The 21,313-nt window shown below is 39.0% G+C and overlaps 1 long non-coding RNA gene across 2 annotated transcripts in view; it reads right to left on the bottom strand.

Annotated features, from left to right (window-relative positions):
• LOC106041252 (uncharacterized) overlaps positions 1-21,313 on the bottom strand; it is a 120,153-nt gene that overhangs the window by 62,613 nt on the left and 36,227 nt on the right. For both annotated transcript variants that reach the window (XR_007158632.2, XR_001210405.3), the window contains exon 2: positions 11,619-11,754. This is a non-coding gene — a long non-coding RNA (uncharacterized lncRNA). The remainder of the gene's footprint in view (positions 1-11,618; positions 11,755-21,313) is intronic.

Here is a 21,313-nt window from a genome sequence, read left to right as displayed (position 1 = left end):
CTCGCAAGAACTATTATTTTTCCCTTGCCACTCTACTCTCCAGCAAACTTTCACCCTTTTGTTATATTCTTCTTGTTTTGCCATCTCGGCATATTTAAACACTTTTTTTTTTTTTTAATCAGACATGCTCAACTCAGCCGTAGAAGGCTCCTAGCTACTCCAGTGGGGTCCATCAGTTCAGAGGAACTTTTGTTCCATGAATGCTTCCCAATGGTCAGACATCCTCACACTTTCCTCACAGAATTTATTCCTGAGTTATTTTCTCATCTTTGTTGTCTTGCCATGTCTTTGCCCTCCTTCTCTGGGGACTGAAAAACTTCACTGGGTGTTACGCACACTGAACTATCATTGCCACCTGGCAGGAAGAAAATGTCTTCCATGTTGCGGTTGTTACATGATCTTAAAATTAAACTATGCTTACAGGGAAGAATGTAGGCTGCCTACAGCCAAATGTTCATTCCTCCAATGGCTACTGGGCCAGCTAAATGCTCTTTCTGGGCTGCCCTTGTGCAATCCTAGTAGAGACCAAGACGGAGACACAAAAGTGAAGAAAGATGCTGGCAGTGATACTACTGGAGGAGGAACGGGAACATATGGATCAAGATGCCAATTTTCTGCAATTATTCACAGGTAACATGCATTTGGTGTTGGAAAAACATGCATCTTACAGCTACTGTGACCTTGTTGGGCAGCACATTGGTATTCTTTTTAAGCAAATCTTAAGAATGGGAATACAGAATAAGTTAATAAATATCCTCAGGCAAAGCCCAGCTAAAGTAAAGTCAGTGGAATTCTTTTCCTTTGATTTAAACAGGGTTGGGATTCCACATCCATTATTTAAGTGTATTGCCTTTACAACAGTAAAGAAAGAAATCAAGGGAGACAAAGAGAATACTTTCCTATCAGACTTGGCGGTCCTGGTTCAGCGGCCTAAAATTTTTCAGAGTTTAAGAACTCTTTATTTTGCTGCATGTACACTATTTTCACATAGGGAACTGTCCCAGCATTCTGTTTTTATAAATTATCTGATGGGGAAACTGAAGAAGGACAGCATCAGCCTATAACACCCTGTAAGGTATTTCACTTGGCTAGGAAGGTAAAAGCAGCTCTGCCCACACTCTGACCAGTCATGACAATCCAGACCAAATCCAAAAGCTATGTGATGATGTTAGCAAGCCACTAATGCTCAGCAGCGTAGTCAGTCCCAGCTCACCATCCTGGCTGCATGGATTTTGCTCACCTTGCAATCCAGGCAGATTACAGACAAGCCTGCTGTTCAGGTACTCCCACCTAGCTTAATCTGCATAATTTAACTTCTATAGTCATAAATGGCACAAGAAAAACTGCGGATGGTTGGAGATACTAATCCATCTCCATCTGAAAGTAGTCAGAACTGACTAAAACTTTTCAGCAGGGACCAGGATGACTAACAAGACAGAATTTTGTAGATTTCTGAGTGATAGATGGAGCAGATCTTTTGTTTGTTCAGAAGGTAACATGCAGAGGACAATCAAATGAATTCAGAGAAACATTTCCTCATACAGCTCATAATTAACCTGTGAGCTCCACTGCCACACAATACTGTGGTGGCCAAAAAGGACTGAGAAAAACTTGCAAGGACAGACAAATTAGTGGCTATTAAGCATGTATTATTCATTTTTAAATGTGGTCTTCTAAACATAACCTGGACCTCAGGAGCACATTAAATCTCTCTTTGTTTAAAGACCCAACAAAAGAAGCACCATGTGCCATTGGACCTAATTCTGATACTTCTAGACACAAGATGCTGGCTGAAACCAATCTGGCAGCTCTTAAACTGCATGTTTTCACATGCTGTTTTCAATTCTTTCATATGTTAACTGTAAAAGTTGAGACTTTTTTACACACTTCTATTCTGCACATAAGTATGACAATAAAGCCTAATAGAATAAAGGCCTGCACTTGTAAGAAGGTCACACTTAGATAGCTTTGCACACTACCTTTACAGACAATTTCATTTCAAAGCTTTTATTGGTTAAAGAGCAGATATCTACACAAGAACTGCTGGTGGCAAAATACAGTCATAAACAAACATGAAGCAATGCCAACTTCTTGCCCTGAACTTCATTTGTGGTAAAGTGTAACTAGATGCTACATGGCCATGCTACAAGCCATGTAACTACAAGCTACATGGCTTCTTCTCTCCCACTTACTGAAAAGAGGATATATTTTTTCCCCATCATTTCTGTAACTCTTTGAAAGGGTGAGGCAGGATCTGTTAGCGCTCACATCATCACAATTGCTTCCCCCCAAGACAAGGCAGAAAAAAGGCTGTTGGCCAAAAAGCAAAGTTCTGATTCACTTGCTTGTGTCTGGAGCTACGTACGGCTGGGAGGCCACATGTTAAGTATCACTGAAAAGCCTGCCTTGGGAATATTTCTCATGACTTTGGTACAGTCTGACAGTGGATATACTTGACTCACATAGAACTGAAGAAACCAGAAAGTCATCAATAAGATCCATAAACTTAAGTAGAGACCTTTTAGATACCTTGAAAAATAATTAGAGCATCTCATCACTAAAACCTATTTATTATTATTATTTTCATTTTTATTTTTTTTCACATGTACTAGAACCAGTCAGTTGCCTTGCTCAATATGGGACTTTGGAGTGATTTGTTTCTGAGTTTTGCAGTAAAAAATTATAAAATACAGTAGATTTCAATATGAAAATAGATATTTCATGACAAAAAATCTAATGAAATAACCAACATTTCAAGTATGCAAAGAATTAAAACAACAACAACAATGTTTCAAGTGACTGATGTGGTACAAATCTTTCCATTGTTTTTACAGGACCATAAATTGTTATTATTATTTTTTTTTTCTGAATAGATGTTTTTCCACACCTATTGAAAGCTGCAGTGTCATACAGGTGATGAGTTCCTATTTAGGTGAGCCATTGGTTTCTACAAAAGGGGTAAACATAAACACAGCCTGGTAACTCTTATTTGAAATCCCCCTCTATTTTACTATTCAATTAACAGTAACTATTTAGCATTAAGCAGACATGGTGACTAGCAGCCATCTACTGAGTACTGCATAATTCAGGTACAAGGGCCACATTTGTGATTCAGCCAAAGTGCCGCTCTATCACAGCGCTAAAGAAAGCCGAGCAACTTAACAACAGAGAGACATCATTAAGAAGCTGGACAGGGGTTTAATAGCAGTAGAGCTGTTCTCAGACTTAATAAATGGACTGCAGGTTTATACGCTACATGGCCACATTTGTTTCAGTGCTCAGAGTTGTGAACAGTGTTTAGATCTATGGGACTATGTCAGCTTCACCACATAAATAAGTGAGACCCTAAAGAGTTGTGCACTTTTATAAGTTCTTGAAGAGTATGTAGCAAGAAAATATGAGCTACCCCAGCCCAGAAAAAAAAAAAAAAAAAAAAAAACCTTTGCTCTAGCTAGTATTTCAAAAGGCAAGCATTTTTCTTTGTATTTACTTCTATCCCTGCAGCCATAATGAATTATTTAAGCAATATCTATATCATACCGGATTTGTGCTTTTATTTTATTTATTTGTCTATTTTATCACAGGCTACTTACAAGGGCAAGTGTGCTGAGTCAACACAGGTGTAAATCACTGCAGTTTTATTTTAATCAGTGGAAGTAGGCAGACTGACACCCATCACAAAGCTGACCCAATATATTTAGTGCAGAAGAGTTTTTTATTGGGTTATTAATAATGGACTTGTTTATTGCTATTTCTCAAGAAACAGCACTAGCAAGGTGCACTTTCCTTTTTTTTTTTTTTTTGCTCTCTCATTTCTTTTTAATATCAACAGAAAACCAAGACAATTTCTGTGCATCTAACCAATCTCTAGTTTAGCAGACAGTGCACACCTTCAGAAAGGGCTCTCCAGGTAAGCCGAACACTGTGAAATGTGCTGCAATACAGAAATCTTGCAGCTAGTTCTGAATGACCCGATACAGCTACATAGCAGGGCACTTCACGGTACAGAAACGTCAGCTTGGTTTCTAAAAGCAGCAAAGTTGCATCAAGGCAGCCTTCTGCCAGGAATAACTGGGTCAACAAAGCAGCCCACCAAGACAATCCTATGGTTACTAGTTCTAGAGATCATTGTTTTGGAGCTGGGTCCTGCCTCAGCGTACTGCTCTCTCTCTCACTTTAAGGTCTAGACCCTCAACCAATGACTCTATGCAGAGCTGAGAGATCCACTTTTGTTCAGTCTTTCTTAGAATTTAAACCCATTTATGGGCAAAGATCTCTGAAGTCTATGTCTGAGTACATTTCTACTCTCATTTTCATTAGACCATAATGGGTTACAATAAGTTTAATGCTGTCAATTCCATGATAGAAATGTGCGAACATTTGAGAGAAACTCCACTGGAGGAAAAAAAAAAAAAAAAGCCACACTGCATTCTGCATTGACAAATCTGTACTACACTGGAAACAAAGCAGAGGAAAGGCTATCAAGATTGTGTAAGTGGCTCTTATACACAAGAGTGTATAAGATTGTTTCTAAGGTAAATGGTGAATGACAGTGTTGGCTCATATCAATACTTTCTTGGCTCTAGGAGACAAAACGTGGTCGGGAGACAGATCATAAACCCAAGAGTCATTAAGTTCGAGTTAACTGGCAAGAAAAACTCATGAAACCTTAAATGGCTATTATTTTTTATAGCAGCACAAAGAATAGGGAAGCCACAAACATACAAATCATAGCAAGTAGTCTGGTCCCTTGCATTGTTTTGTGTTGTTTGGAAAAATGAATTAAACATTATTTGTAGAAATTAAACATCTATACAAATGTATAGATCACCTCTGTGTCTCATCTCACTTCTGTGCCTGGCAATATCATAGAACAGATCCTCCTGGAAGCAATGCCAAGGCATATGCAAGACAAGGAGGCGATCTAAGATAGCCAGCATGGCTTCACCAAGGGCCTGACCAATCTTGTAGCCTTCTATGATGGAGTGACTGCATCAATCAACATGGTAAAACAATGTCACCTACCTGGACTTCTGCAAGGCCTTTGACACAGTCTCCCATGACATCCTGAGCTCCAGATTGGAAAGAGATGGATTTGAAGCGTGGACTATTAGATGGATAAGGAATTGGCTCGAAGGCTGCACCCAGAGTGGTGGTCAATGGCTCTGTGTCCGGATGGAGGCTGGTAACTAGTGGTGTCCCTCAGGGGTCTGTCTTGGGACAGATGCTTTTCAATATCTTCATCAATGACACAGACGATGGGATAGAGTGCACCCTCAGTGAGTTTGAAGATGACACCAAGCTGAGTGGTGCAGTTGATAACAAAGAAGGAAGAGACGACATCCAAAGGGATCTGGATAAGCCTGAGAACTGGGCCCACATGAACCAAATGAGGTTCAACAAGTCTAAGTGCAACGTACTGTGGCTGGGTCAGGGCAATCCCAGACATGAGTCCGGACTGGGAGAAGAACTCACTGAGAGCAGCCTTGCGGAGAAGGACTTGGGGGTTCTGGTAGAATAAAGGTTCAATGTAAGCCAGCAGTGCACGCTTGTAGCCCAGAAGGCCAACTGTGTCCTGGGCTGCACCAACAGAGGGGTGGGAAGGTGGAGGGAGGTGATTATCCCCCTCTACTCTGCCCTTGTGAGGCCCCACCTGGAGTGCTGAGTCCAGGTCTGGTGCCCCCAGCACAAGAAAGATGTGGGCCTGTTAGAGCAAGTCCAGAGGAGGGCCATGAAGATGATCAGAGGGCTGGAGCACCTCTCCTATGAAGAAAGGTTGAGAGCACTGAGTGGGGTTGTTCAGCCTGAAGAGAAGGCTCCAGGGAGACCTTGTTGCAGTATTTCAGTACTTAAAGGTGGCTTATAAAAAAGATGGAGAACAACTTTTTGCTTGAACAGATAATGACAGGACAAGGGTGAATGGTTTTAAACTAAAAGAGGGGATATTTAGACTAGGTGTTAGGAGGAAATTTTTCACTCTAAAGGTGGTGAGGCACTGGAACAGATTGGCCAGAGAAGTTGTGGATACCATGGAGGTATTCAAGGCCAGGTTGGATGAAGATCTGGGTAATGTGATCTAGTGGGTGGCATCCCTGCCTATGGCGGGGGGGGTGGAAATAGATGATCTTTAATGTCCCTCCCTACACAAGCTGTTCTATGATTGTATGAAATGCATTAAAAATGTTAATGCAATAATACTCTTTTGCATAAAATTAGTGACTGAAGGATCTGAGCCTAGATCAGTGTAATATAAAATGTTTAGATCTCCAGGTACTATTAATAAATGAGAGCAAGGTGCATGACGTTATTTTACTGCCTTGCAATAGCTACCCCTCCCTTCCTTGCTGTAACACACACAGGAGGTCAATAGCTTGTCTTTGGTTATTGCACATTAAATGAATCATAACTATCCTGCTGATATTTCCAAGTCTTTTGAGACATCTTTCCTTATGTTATGAGTTTTGGTGAGTGGAACTGTGATGCCATAATTGTCTAAGGTCAAATAAGGCTATGATTGTTGCCTAGGTATTGCTGCATTTATCCTGAAACAAATTATGAATATGAATTCCAAGGTCCTTTGAAGTATGAATTTGTGAGCTTTCTGCCTGTTTGCCTGTTTATCCACAATTTTCCAGTAATAACATGACACCCACAATGATTAATGCAGGTCTGCTAACAGATTCAGGTTTGTTGGCCAGAAATATCCGCAACTTATTGTAATGTTGCAGGATGTCTTAGCTTTGAGATGATGGAGCAGGAATTAGGGGTGGTGGTTGGAAAGGTAATCATGTCTTCATCCAAGCTAATCACTCTGATTTCAACTACTCTAGCTTATGTTGTTCACTAACAGTGAAAGTAGGATCAAAATCTACATATTTCATTTTAATACAGTGTATTTAAGGAAAGTTCAAGACAGTTGCCAAGTCATCACATTAGTGAAGTGTCTTTAACTGTAACAAGCAACAGGAGGTACCAGTGGAAGGGCAGAAAAGCAGGGGTGCCTATTAATTCCATGCTCTACATATGACGACATTTTCTAAAATATGGAACAAATCTTGAGTTCTAGTTATTCAGGACCTTGAGTCTTGAAGAAGCTTTTGGCACCTGAAGAGCATGGTCAGATCATGGTCACTGTAAGATGAAAATAGAGAAAAGCAGAAATTCTGCCAGTCAGTGTCTTTTCAGCTGCTGGGAAAGCAAACGTAGAAGCAGGGTTTTAGGCTAATAATATTAAGCCTAATATTATGTTGACTATGACTTTACATGTAGATACACAGGTGCCTGCATATTCCATGACAGTGTTTTCACAGAGTATAGCTGGGTGCTTTAAACTAACATGCAGCTGAATTCAAGTCCAGTTATTCTGCAGCTCCTACAGCATTAGATTAAAACTAGATTTAGAGCAAGATCCCAGGGGCTACAAGAAATAGAGGCTTGTATGCTGCTGCTAAAACTAATACAGTCATAGTTTATTAATGTAGACAGTAATGCATAATGAAATGTCGTTAATTCTCACATGTAATATTGGTTTCTAATTTGAGGAATTGTGTCCAATTATCTGTAGTTTAGTTATTCAGATTTATAACTTGGCAATTCAGAACAAGAAAGTGCTGAATTCTTCTCCATTACCTGAGAAGTCTGAAAAATAAAATACTTGCTCCTTATAAAGGCAGCCTGTGTATTTCTCAAGTCTTTTTGCTCTTCTGGATTTAAGATTCAGTTCTCCAAAGCAGTCACTGAAAAAACATTTGATAACTTTCACTGCAGAGCTTATTCTAGATCTTTTTTCTTTATATTTAGATTTTTATCTGTAAAAAGGCATTTTATTTCAGTGCAACTCTTAGGAGCTAATTTTGCAGGGCAAAATAGCTTCTGAAAAGAAGCATTCTTGAAGAACTTTTGAAAAGAGGCACCTTCCAGAAAAATTAGTCAAGAGTGCATTCAGGTCACAGAGTTAACATTTAGATTCTCCAACTATGCCTCTGTATCAAGCAACTAAGGATGTATCAACATTTTGTCAGCCAAGCTAATACTCATTACTGTCAAGGATCCTTTTTTTTAAAAAAAAAAAATAAAATAAAAATGCCCACTGTCATTTCATATATTCTGCTCCCTACCTGAGCTCAGGGACACTCTGAAGCTTCTCACTGAAATGGCTCAAGATTTGGACCCTTTAAATAAAAATATAATTCGTTCTCCATAGAAAGCACAGCTGATCTCAGCTGCCAGGCTTCCTCAGCCTGCTCAGCAGGGAAGCATGAAGATGTCAGGTAAACATAATCATGCTATTTGTGGAAAGTGTGAGATGAGAAAGAGGGAGGGTAATGAAGCATAGACAGAGCAATTCAGTTTCCCAGCCTATTTAGGTAGATTGTCTTTCTCTAATTGTTTTTCTCCCTGGAGGTACAAACACAGAGAATTTCGATACCATAAAGTTAAGCTTTATTATTGCAGCTTTCAGTTCTTTCACAAAGAAATATGTACTGTATTACAGAGGAACCCAGTAGCAATGCTATAGTTAAGGATGCGTCAGCAAATGTGCTGCAGACCTCTATTTTTCCATGAGATGTAAAAACAAGTTTTAGGCTAAAATTAGGCATATAAGGTGGGTGTCTAGATTCATATCAGTTTATGGAAAATAAAAATAAAAATCTTAAGTTTGTTCTTTGGTAGTTACACATGATGACAGTCTTTCAAAAATAATAAAATAAAATACCTTGAGACAATATAATCTATATTATAAAAAGTTGGATAAATACAAGTTACAAGTGTCATTTTGGAAGTGTTTAAGAAACCCTGCCCCTGTGGTGTTCAGTCTTTATCTATGAAATTAGTTTCTTCTCAGTGTGGCAGAATATCTAAATTTTAATGGTCTTTGTCCAGCAGAATCTAATCCAACAAAGCACATATTTATCTCATTAACACTTAAATATGTGAACAGTTCATTTGAAATCATCAGGACAAACTGTTCATCACCTTGCAGGACTGAGTTCTGAGAAAACAAAATGCAGGCATACTTTAAAATTCAAACAGACATACTTATGTTTTCCACTGCTGTATTTCATGGTGAAAACTAGCAACTTTAATGACTAAGGAGTTTATAAAAAGTCTTTAGGCAGGCAACAAATACTTGAAGAAAGTTTATTCTAAAAAGTAAGGTCAGTAAGCACATACTTGTATACTACTTAGATACTAAGTATGCACTGACATCCAAAATTACAGCCACACAAATGAAAGATAACAGTAAAGTACTAAACTTTAAAGTAACAGAAAAGAAAGCAAGCCCCAAAGTTAGATATAATGAGTGATAGGAAAGCAAATTAATAATGAAATAAACCTAGCTCTTACATTGTCTGCTTACGACTAGATCTCAAGAGTGCTTTCCAAGCAATTTGATAACATTACATAAATTTCACAGAGAAGGAAAGCAAGGCATATGCAGAGCAAGAGATTCAGCCAAGGCCATCCATCAAGGCAATGACAAGAGTTAGATGCCCAACAGACTTGGCACCAGTTGAGTCACTGCTCATATTATGTTTTTTTGTTGTTGTTTTTTTTTTTTGTTGTTGGTTTTTTTTTTTTTTTTTTTTGTGATAGTTGAGGCAGTTCAGCCTGCCTCTCGACCACAGACCATGTGCACAGCCATCCGAACAGGCCACCACCTAGCAATGACCTACCACTCTTCAGCTGCATCTTGCTTACCCCCTGATCTTACCTACAATAAACAAGAGTCAGACTGAAACTCCTTGGCTACTTAACACTAAGTACACAAGGTAAAAGCCTGCACCCTGGAAGAAGTGATGCACAACAACTTGCTGTCCTGTGCTAAGTGGCACTAAGTGGTGTACTGCCCTCGGTAAAGCTGGTGCCCCGAGGCTGGCACATCCCCAGCCCAGCCACTGCTTGCCAAGCACCTGGGTTAGGGTCAGGGCTTGCACACCTGCATGCAGACACAAGGCAGAAGAGGAGTGCAAGTCCAGGGAACGGAGCTGGGAGCGCTCAATAGGAGGGAAATGGGCACCTGATGGTCAGGCTCCTAGGGTGAAAGTGGTAATGCACTGTGAAAAGTACATTTAAGGTAAAATGATGGGTCTAGGTGCAACAGAATGAAAGCTGAAGGATGAAAGATATTGCGAGTTGCTGGCAGACTGATGCAAGTATGGGCTAAGACGGTGTGCAGGAGGTAGTACAGTTGGAGAGTATGTGATAGCATGGCACATCATGTCTGGAGAGAGTTGCAAGGAAATAGCAGCAGGGGGCCTGTAGGGTCTCATCAAAATGCTAATAGATGCCGTTATTTAGAGGACTATAGTACAGACTATAGCAAAATACAAAACCTGGGCTCCTGAGTGTGCAGCTGAGGGAGTCCCTTGGGTGAGCTGACCCTAGATCTCAGGAAAAGAGAGTAATGAAAAAGTGTCTCATTAGCGCTGCATGTCTTTGATGGTCTTTGTATTTGAATTACATAATCCTAGATCAGAGAATAATTTTAACAATTCTCTCCAAAACTATTGGCTTGGGAGGGAGAAGTACTTTTTTTTTTGGGGGGGGGGGGGGGGGGGGGGGGGGGGGGGAGCAAAAGAAAACAAAAAGCTTCAGTGTCTAATAAGCACAGAAAAAAGCTACCAAAGGTGTTCAGAGGAAAGAGAACAGATCAAACTGTTTCACTGTTGGAAGGACCTTGACATGAGGGCTACACTGTTGCCAGTTCTGAGGTCCACATTACCTCGCAGTGCCAAAAAGTAAAAAGAGAGTAATAAGGAGTGCTTGGTATTCTAACCTACCAGAACAGGACATGCAGCATTGCTCTAGACGTGCTGCCCACCAACATTTTGCCATTGCTGTATTGCTCTGGCACCTACATCATGTAACTTTTTAAGACAATGATCTTTCAGCTTTTAAAACTGTGAAGCACCTGGAAACATAAGCAAAATCCACAAGTGGAACGGTGCAAATATATATATACATATATGTTTTGTTTTAAATTAACTTTGCTCAGTAATTATTGTGATCTATGAACTGTACTGAAAAAGCTTTTCAGTAAGATAATTATGTTCAACAAGGGTGTTTGCAGAGTGCAAATAACAGAGTCAAGATTTCTGCTATTTCTGATTTGTTCTCTCAGCTTTTGCCTCTCACATTCCCTTTCTCTTACAGCATCTCGTTCCCAACCACGAACAAACAAGTCACTCTGAACTGCATTCTCATTGGCAAAAGTGGCAGGGAGTAAAGAAGCCTTCTCACTCAAATACTTCTGTGGATTGCTAGGCTAAAAATATGCAGGATGCTATGCTGCAAATAGTATCATCCAAAAAGATAAAACTCCGTGATTTATGGCTTGCTTTCAACAAGAAGCACTGAACCCTTGCAGTTATGAACAGTATTTCAATCTGCTATGTATTTGGTATGCATGCATAGGTAAATATATGCTACACACATCCTACTACACATCTGAGAGAAAAAAAATACAGATCAACAAACAAGTTAAAGAGCACCAGTCCCCCCACTATTCCCTGACAGACAGGAAAAACAACAAGCAGTTCAGCAGGTGGCATCATATGTATTGGGTGAAACAGAAATTTATGTAACGATCTGGTATGTCATAACTTTTTACTTACAGTTCACAGAGGAAACGCTCAGTTTGCACAGCTAGTTGTCAATATTTGTCTGAATATTTTGATGGCGTAACTTCATTCCCTGCAAGGCAGCGTGCACCAGTAGAGTTGTAGGGTTTGCATAATATCTGTTCCAGACCTGGAAGAAATAGAACATTTTTCTTGTGTTTCTACTACTTCCTATGCTTCTACAGAGGCAGTTTAGCACAAAGTATTTTGTATACCTCTGGAGCACATCTCCAGTCACAGTAAATAAGCACCATTCTCTGAAGTTGTCAAAGGTGCACCTATGTATACTAGCTCATGACCAAGTAACTTCTATTGCTCTTTTTAAAAACATAAGAAGAATTACTTCACAGATTAAAGAAATTGCTAAGAATTTTTATAGTGGATAACTTTACCAGAATACAACATTTTGAAATAGAACTGAATATTTAAAAAACATAATTAAAACATTACTCCAATTCCTTATCAATTCTATAAATTTTTGGGAAAAAAAAAGTCAATTAAAAAAATTAGATAAGAGATATCATACTCAGTGAAGCATATTCCTTGGTGCATCACGGGACATACACACTCTTGACAATGCCATAAATTAAAAGGGACTAATCTGAGATTCTCACATTGTGTGCGCACTACTGTCCTGGTTTTGGGTAGGATAGAGTTAATTTTCCTCCTAGTAGTTGATAGGGTGCTGCGTTTGGGATTTAGGATGAAAATAATGTTCATACCATGCTGATGTTTTAATTGTTGCAGAGCAGTGCTTACACCAGGCCAAGGACTTTTCGGCTTCTCGCTCTGTCCTGCCAGCGGGCAGGCTGGGGGTGCAGCAGGAGCTGGGAGGGGACAGACCCAGGACAGCTGACCCAAACTGGCCAAAGGGGTATTCCATACCATCTGGCGTCATGCTAAACAATATATAGGGGTGGCTGGCCGGAGTGGGGGGCCGGGCTGCTCGGGGATAGGCTGGGCATCGGTCAGCGGGTGGTGAGCAATTGCATTGTGCATCACTTGTGTCATACACATTATTATTAGTAGTAGTATTATCATTATTATTTTCCTTTCTTTTCTGTCTTAATAAACTGTCTTTATCTCAACCCACAGGCTATCATTTTTTTTCTGATTCGCAGCTGTATGGCGCTTAGCTGCCGGATGGGTTAAACCACAACAAGTACCCTACATTTTAAAAATGAATATATGCTCATTTTCTAATCCAAGTGTTAGGGCACAGACCAAAAAACAAACAAACCAACACAACACACCAAACTAAGCCAAACCAACCAACCAGCCAAACAACAAGTATAAAGTGGCTCTCTTCTCTGACTTTCCTGAATCCCCAAATCATATTAATATAATGGCAAAGCAATAGTTAAGGGAATAATGGACCAGCATATAGAAAAGGGTTCTGATCCCTACCTAGTAGCCTCTACCTAGAGCTTTTGTAATCAGAAAAAGTAATCAAAAGAAAACATCTTTTCTTTTATGTGCAGATTCTAATGTGGCTTCCATTAGGCTGCATAGTGCTCGTCACATGCATAATTTTAGCAAGAAGACATTTTGACTCGTGGTTAAGAATATACAGTGCACTGCAAGAAACCAGACATTTGAATCCAGCAGTGGTAAGTATTGATTTTTTAACCAATGTGATTTCTTTCTATATTTAATACAAAACAAAACAAACAAAAAACTTTAGTAGGCTTTTTTCTTCATTAAGTCCATAGGAACTGAAATAGGAATTATGAAAAAAAATGATAATTGTTAGGAAGTTAATTTCTTATCTTCCTCCATTTTCTTCCTTTTTTTTTTTTTTTTCTTTCCCTACTGTTTACAGTTCTTTTAAAAAGCTTTTTCCACTCAGTACAAATTATTTGGTATGGTACTTTTCACCCTCAGGAAAGAGCCATGGGAGAATAGTGCAGTAATGAGCTGACACTGTCTCCTTCCTGTGTAAAGAACATTAGTAGAAATAAAAAGTGTAATTTGATTTTTAAGTCTTGAACATCGAGTTATAAGTGGCAGTGATTAAATACACTAGCATACACACTAAAGGAATGCATGATACCATATTAATGGCCCAGCTTTGTAGCTTTCTTTTTTTTTTCTTTTTTGCTACTCTTGTTACGTATGCTAGTTAGCATCCATTTTCATTTCCTATTGATGTGTATTTCTCATCATACTGGCTAAAAGCTTCAAACATGCATATCTTCTACATTTTAGTGATTGTTTCACTTAAAATTACCATCCTGGTTGCATCAAAAAAAAAAAAAGTTTATATATAATCCTGGAAACAAGATTTCTAAACAAAACTATAAGTAAAAGCAAGTAGAAACTCTGCAGGAATCCTATTTTGTGAAGCTGTTTTCAAACTATTCTTTCCATTTAATTAGTGAAGGTAAGGACCTGCATTTGCACAGATTTTATCTCCTCATGGAGACCACCAGCTTTGTTTCTTTTATTAGACAAAAGAAAGTTCCCTTTTTCTAACTTCTGAATTTGCTGTTGTTAGAAACCACATTTATTATGAGACTTCACAGAAGCCAAGGGTAAATTGGCTTCATTTATAAATTGAGAAATATCAGGAAGGGTCACAAAAGCCTGAGTAGTCTTTGCCTTCAGTAATTCAGGATTTTGCATCTTAAATCACATATATTAAAAAATGCTGATTCATCTTATTTTCAGTGTTTTCAAAAGACAGCACAAACTTTTATGTGCCTTAATTTAGCAGATAAAAACAATATAACATTTCCTACCTACTTAAAATTCCCTGAATTTCCTGCTTTAAAAGTACAGTTGAACATAGAATGCAATAAAGAATATGAGACAGATTAATTCAAACATTCCAAAGTTGAAACTCATAAAATATTTAGAAAACTCAGAAACAAGAAGGAATAATACCTCTAATCTGACCTCTTATTTGGTATTAAATAGTGTTTAGTGTTACTGTTATTGCTCAGGTGCTTATACAATCATCACTACAGGAAATTGCTGAAGGAGGTCTGTATGAAAAATAAAGCCTTACTGTATTAAATACATTTAAATATACATCATTGATTAATACATACAAGTATGGTAATTTTATAGCTCTACATGCCATGATCTGAATACCCATACAGTAAGGCTGAGATGTAGTCTAAACTTATAGTTCATTTCAAAAATGAACAATAAACATTTTAAAAATTAATGTAGTGAAAATGGTTTTATAGCTATTTATCCTGCACAGCAGTTCATATTATCATGAACATGGTAGGTACTTCAAAAAGACTGAAATGCGTTTTTTCCCAGTAATGGTTCAGAAATGGCACATTGTGTCAACACCATCATTCAATGTATCTCTGTCATGACCATATTTTAGTTTATATTTTATTCCTACAATCTGAAATTGCTGTTTTGCTTCCAAGACCATACAATGCTGTCTAGTTGATGCCCATTAGGAAAACTCAGCCTGTGGACATTATTTGTTACAAAACTATCAATACTGACAGCAAACAGTGTCCAAAGAAATAGCACAGGTTTAGTTAGTAAAATGGATGAATCCATTTCTCTTTAGCCTTAAACAGTTTGCAGTCATATATGATATAACATGAACTAGAAACAGGCATTGTGACCACAGTTGAAGACATTGTAGGAAATCATAAAAGTCATAAATCAGGCTGGCATGGCTTAGAAATTCTGTATAGGAGAGAAACATTTCCAAAAGAGAGAAAGTTGTTACAAATATATATAGCACAGTAGAGTATAGTTTTTTATTGACTCAGTAGGATTTATGATGTCAAAACGGGCAATGATTTTAGCAGGGAGTAAAGTAGGTGTTGTGAAAGACACTAGGAACTTCAGTATCTACCTCTAGGTACTTCAGCTGGGCATCTAATAATCACAAGTCATGGTTTTGAAAAATAAAGGAAAGCTATATACATTTACAAGGCCTGTCCTCAGAGCAGGGTGATTTTTTTTCTGGTGCCAGCATAGATCAAATCCTGTTGTATAATTAATTACTTCATTTTCATATCCTTTTCCTCTATGTAAATATCATTAGCTTTCAAAATACTCTAAAATAGTGAAAAGCAGAGTAATTGGCAGTGCTAGGAGTAGGGAAATGTGCATTTTCAATTGTCAGGTGAGATACTATGTTTCCTTACAAAAGCACCAACTCATTTTTTTTTTCTTAATATTTGTTCGCTCATTATTTGAAGAAAAAATAGTGCTGAATGGATAAGCTCCCATTAATAAGATGATGTTATTAATAATTTTCCATTAGTTTTAATCTTTAATCCCTCTATAAATTTTTATTTTTCCTTTTTGGTAAACCATTGTAAAAATTGTCACAATGGCTTCTAGACAGACAATGTACATCACCCAAAATATAGACAGCCTCAGATACAGAAAAGTTACACCATTTGAAATTTTATATGAGGCTTAGATCATTTTTCCATAGCAGTTTTAGGACTGCTATACAATTGCCCATCAGATGCAATGAAAATGCTACAGTGCTGATGATAGTTCAGCTCTAGTATATGGGGTGTTACACTAAGGTCAGTGCCAAAGTAAAGCAATATAACGTAAGCAGTGTTTCTTGTTTCACATGTGCTGTGTTTCAAAAAGGAAGTAGTAATCTATGTTTGAAATACAGATACAAATCAGCAATATACTCCCTTTGTTTTGTTTTGTTTTCCTGTGGTGTGCTGCATGTTTGGCCAACAGAGGAACTACTTTAAGATTTCATAACGTGACGAAATGAAAAATGTTCTGCTTTCTGTGGTTTCAGAGAAAAACAACATGAAATTCAATAACATGAATGCAAGATTTGGATTAGGTACTCAAGTAACCAAGGTATGGCAGAATCCATTTCATCAGTATAATGGTTAACTACTTCAGTAATAATAAAGCTCTGCATTTTGGGTAGCATCTGAACCTGAAAGTCACTCTGAACTAGACTCTCAACCAATGTGATTCCCTTCAGACCAAAGAGTGTTGCAGAAAACTACTGGTAAAAGTTTTTAAGTGTGCAAAGTTTGGTTGTTAATTTACTAAACATTTGCATTATTGCACATTTTTCATCCAAAGGTAACAACCAGGCCTTCTGAAGCTGCATTCTTGGCTAGCAAATCTGCATGGGTTTATGACTTTCCCTCCAACTTACAGTACCTACATCAGCATAAATATGTCTGAGGTAGGTCTCACCTCCCCTCCAGTATATTTCATTGCTACCAGTCTCTCCTCTAAGCACAAGGACAAATGGCCCTACCCGCATCTAGATCAACACTCCTACCATACGGACCACAAGGACCATACGTCCTTTTTTCCTTTCTCTTTGCAGCTGATTATGGGGAAGATGAGTGTCCAATTACATTTCAAAGGGATTAAAGCTTAAACGGGAAAATCCCAGTCACAGAATCACAGAATGATCTAGGTTGGAAGAAACCTCCAAGATCATCTCTGAAGAAAGAACCGATAGTAAAGTACAGTGGACAATATGCTTCCCAAGAGTAGTCCTTTAATTCTATTTGTGAATTTAGAAAAGTTTCTATTATTCATTTCACTTACTGTATATTTTAAATTGTTAACTTAATAGTTACTGTGAATAATTCTAGGACTATATTGTGGTAGATACAGGTATCAAGCCTTTTGATTTCTGTTCCTTATATTGTTCAAACTCTGTGTGAAAAATTCAAACCATTCTGGGCTATAGTAGGAAGGAATATCTCAAATTCAACCCAATATAAGTGAAATCTATGAGATTTCTATTTTCACCAAAACACTAAGCAAGCAGAATTTCATCCAGTTTTTGGAATGAAACATCCATTTAGATTTGCTGAGCATGATACAAATTGCTATGTTTGTCCATATATTCACTTTGCTATGTATTTGATTGTTTTGTAAAGAACTTTGGTACTCCATGGGCAGGAAAAATATATCATACAAGACTGAAATTAAATTGTCTATTCTGCTGAAGATGAAACATTCTCTTAAGTGTTTATCCTGATAGAGCCTCAGAGCTCTGTAGAGATAAGCAAGTGTTTTATAATTACTGAGCTTGAGTACTACTGTCAGTTTTATATGTTTAATAATATATCAAATATTAAGATCCATGGGGTGCCATATAAAGACAGAGAAATGAAACACAGACCTCATTAACCAGTGTTTTGTTCTTTACAGGGTCTTGTTACTACAAAACACTGAAACTTGCCCCAAAAGTTGAAACGGTATTTTGTCTGAGAAATCAGCATCTGCAATTGTGTCCACTCTACTTTAAGCTTTGATTTTGAAAACCCTTATCTGCTTCTGTAAATGCTATTGGAGATTCATAAGTTGAGAATAAATAATGAAATTGCAGCTACCCACATAATTTGAGAAAAGCTATTAAAAATATACCTAAGCATCAGCCTCTTTTTTCTTTCCATTAGCAATGACACTGCTTCTTGAGTCAGTGTCTCTCATAAGTGACCTTCATATGTCAGCAGCAGGAAAATAATAGATTTTGTCTACCTCAACGTATGGTAGTAGAAATACCAATTACAACTTCAGCAACTTCCTTAACGATTATTGTCACCTACTAATTTAGGGACATTCAGGGCAAATGAAACTCTCTTCAGACTTGCACAGCCATAATTTCATTCCAGGTATTCTTTGTTTCTTTCCTGTATCACCAAAAAGGTGTGGAGCTTGCCTGCAGAGAAAAAGCTCATGGACTTGTTTTCTGTATGCTCTGATGGCAAACAGGCAAGTGAATTAACTACAGATGTTCAACTGTGTGAATTATGAATTCAAGAAGAGAAGGGAAGGCACCTCTCTGAATTTAGGATTATAGGATAACCCACCAATTTGCCTGCAGCACAATGGCTAATTAAGGGACAGGGAGACAAGACACAAATGGAGAAAGCATTACAGGAAAATGACAATTCCTTGCTATATAGAAAAACAGCTAAATAGCTAATTATTCTGTGAAAAAAAATGTATATTGCAGCTGATGTTGGACAATACGGTTCATATGTTTTTCCATGAGGGTCACTTCTGTGATTTATTATCAAGAACCCTTACGACCTCAGTGAAGAGATGGGGCTCCTTCAGAATCGCCACATTAAATTCCTCACTGACTTCTGTTTCCTACAGTACTCTCAGGATACATTTCAAACATGCACCTTTCTCAAAGATTCAACCACTGTTTGGGCTCTGTTTCAATACTTATCCTTTTGTCAGAAACTTAAATGAATGGTTACTCTCCTGAACCATCCTCGCTATAAAGAAAAGAAAATGCCACGATAAGTCCCTGGTGTGGCCAGAACAAAAAGGAGTTTTTCATGGACTCAGAATAACAAGGATAAAGATGGACAGCTACAGGTCAGTCATTAATTCAAAAAATGAAAGGAAGTGAGATACAATATTTGTTTCCCACTTACCTTCATCCAAAAATAGTATTCTGTGAAATGATTCATGAATTCAGTGAACATTCCAAAAGAGTCATGTCATGCAGAAATGCATCAATGTGTCCAGATTCAGAGAAAGTAAAAGAAATGGGTCTTTGATAAGAGAACTTAATGAAAAAACTCATGTTTTGATTTTGCTGTCAGGAAGGAGGAACGCAACACAAGTTGATCAGCATTTTCAGAAGTTACAAAAGTGACATACAGCTCTGATTATGACTGAAAGTTAATTCATGAATCACAGTTGATGACTGAATTTTATAAAAGGGAGGTTATAACTAACGCACCAAACGAGCGCAAGACTCCCGGCCAAAAAAAAAAGTAAACAGCAAAGACAATATTCTCCAAAGGGAAGAGTAAATTGCCATACATAATGCCTTTTAGAAGCATTGAGTTTGATGAAAGAAACATGCAATTCACAAGAGAGGTTTAGTACAAATATATTTTTTTCTCAACTTATAGGTGTTACAAAAAGCATCCTGGGATCACACAGCCAAATGAACAAGAGTATCTCCAGGCAAAGACATATATGCTACTTCCTGAGCTCCTTCTCTAGAAATATTTTCTGAAGTAGCTTTGAACAATTAAGAAGCATAAGAATACTGTCAAATTCTAAGTAAGTTTCAGGTGAATGAAAACACGATTTCTGAAGAACCTTTGAAGGGAGTACTAGCTCTAAGTGAGGCAGACCCAAGCTGGCACTCATTGACCCAGAGGAACATTATCTGGTTCATTTCTGTTATAGCTACTGTATCAACAAATAGATTTTTCATTGAGGAGGTCAGATCGAGACACCTAGGCCAATCACAGATATTAGGTTCGTCAGCGTAAAATAGCTTATTGAAAAACTATTAAAATGAATAAAGTATTTCCTTCGTCTTTAAAGACAAACATACCAAGGAATCCTTATAGATAATGTACCAAGGAAACCTGGATATTGTTGTGTTTCAGCCTACACATCATCCGAGAATAGATACTGAGATATTCAAATACTCAGTAGTACAGAAGTGATTAGTATATTCTGAGGAGCTGGCGCAGCCGCAGCGCCTGACCACAAGTTCAGGGGTGTCTCAGGCCCTGGCCTCAGCAGGGGAGGCTCGGGACAGCAGCACGACCAGGCCGCACCTGCAAGCTCTCACGAGAGAGGGTGACTGGGGGTGGGCTTTGCCAGGGCCACAGCAACTGCACCCAGGCCCTCTGCCAAAAAAAAGCCTCCAGGAGGGCAGTGATGTGCGGTGCCCAGCATGAGCAGGGAGGGGCCAGCAGTGCATGCAAGAACCACCTGCAGTGTGCTGCACTGGTGGGTGTGAGAGCTCATCTGGCAGGGCACAGGAGTTCTGTCCCTCTTCCCTTTCGAGTCCATCCAATCTACTGGCAGTCTCTGTGACTGCAGCTTCTGCCACGGTCTCCACTAGGCAGAGAGCTTGCCCCAAAAAGACTGTGGTGACCCAAACAGAGGGCCTATCCAGAACTGTTTCTATACAGGTCTCTGGATGCAGGCAGTACCAGAGCCTGCTGCTGCCAGGGGACGGAGGCAGGTATTCCACTGTGTGAGGTGCGAGCAGGTGGAAGGTCTGCTCAGCATGGTGGCAGAGCTGAAAGAGAAGGTTGAGAGACTGAGGGCCATAAGAGACTGAGCAGGAGATCGACTGGTGGAGTAGCTCCGTGGCGTGCCAGAGGGAAAGGTGCCAGGGAGATACCCCACAATGGTGGTGGACCCCCCACCCTGTCCCTGGTGGGCAGAGGAGGGGGACCTGAGAGATGGGGAGGGTTGGGAGAGGGTTCCTGCTCAGCATCATGGGTGAACCCCCCTCTCCCCGCTGCTTTCCTTGCATCCCTAGGTCCTCCTAAGCAATAGGTTTATAGCACCGGAAAGTGAAGGGGAGATAAGTGGGGAAGCATGGGAGAGTTCCCCAAAGAAGTTACCAAGGACAAGGCAGTTGACTCCACGCCTTCAGGCTGCCTCAGCCAGGAAAGAAAGAAGGGTGGTTGTGGTAAGCGACTCCCTTCTCAGAGGAACGGAGGGCCCCATTTGCCGATCAGACCTGAGCTGTAGGGAAGTGTGCTGCCTACCTGGGTCCGAGACATAAGTAGAAAACTCCCAGAGCTGGTTCACCCCACTGATTACTACCCATTACTCATAGTTCAGGTGGGCAGTGATGAAGTCACTCAGAGAAGCCTGTGAACAATGAAAAGAGATTTCAGGGGTTTAGGGCAAACAGTTCAATAATTTACGCCCTGACCTGGAGGTCTCCTGTGATTCAGGTAGATAATCACCCC

The sequence above is a fragment of the Anser cygnoides genome, chromosome 4 (genome assembly GCF_040182565.1).
Source record: "Anser cygnoides isolate HZ-2024a breed goose chromosome 4, Taihu_goose_T2T_genome, whole genome shotgun sequence".
Lineage (NCBI taxonomy): Eukaryota > Metazoa > Chordata > Aves > Anseriformes > Anatidae > Anser > Anser cygnoides.
This window is presented reverse-complemented; position numbering and strand designations above follow the sequence as displayed.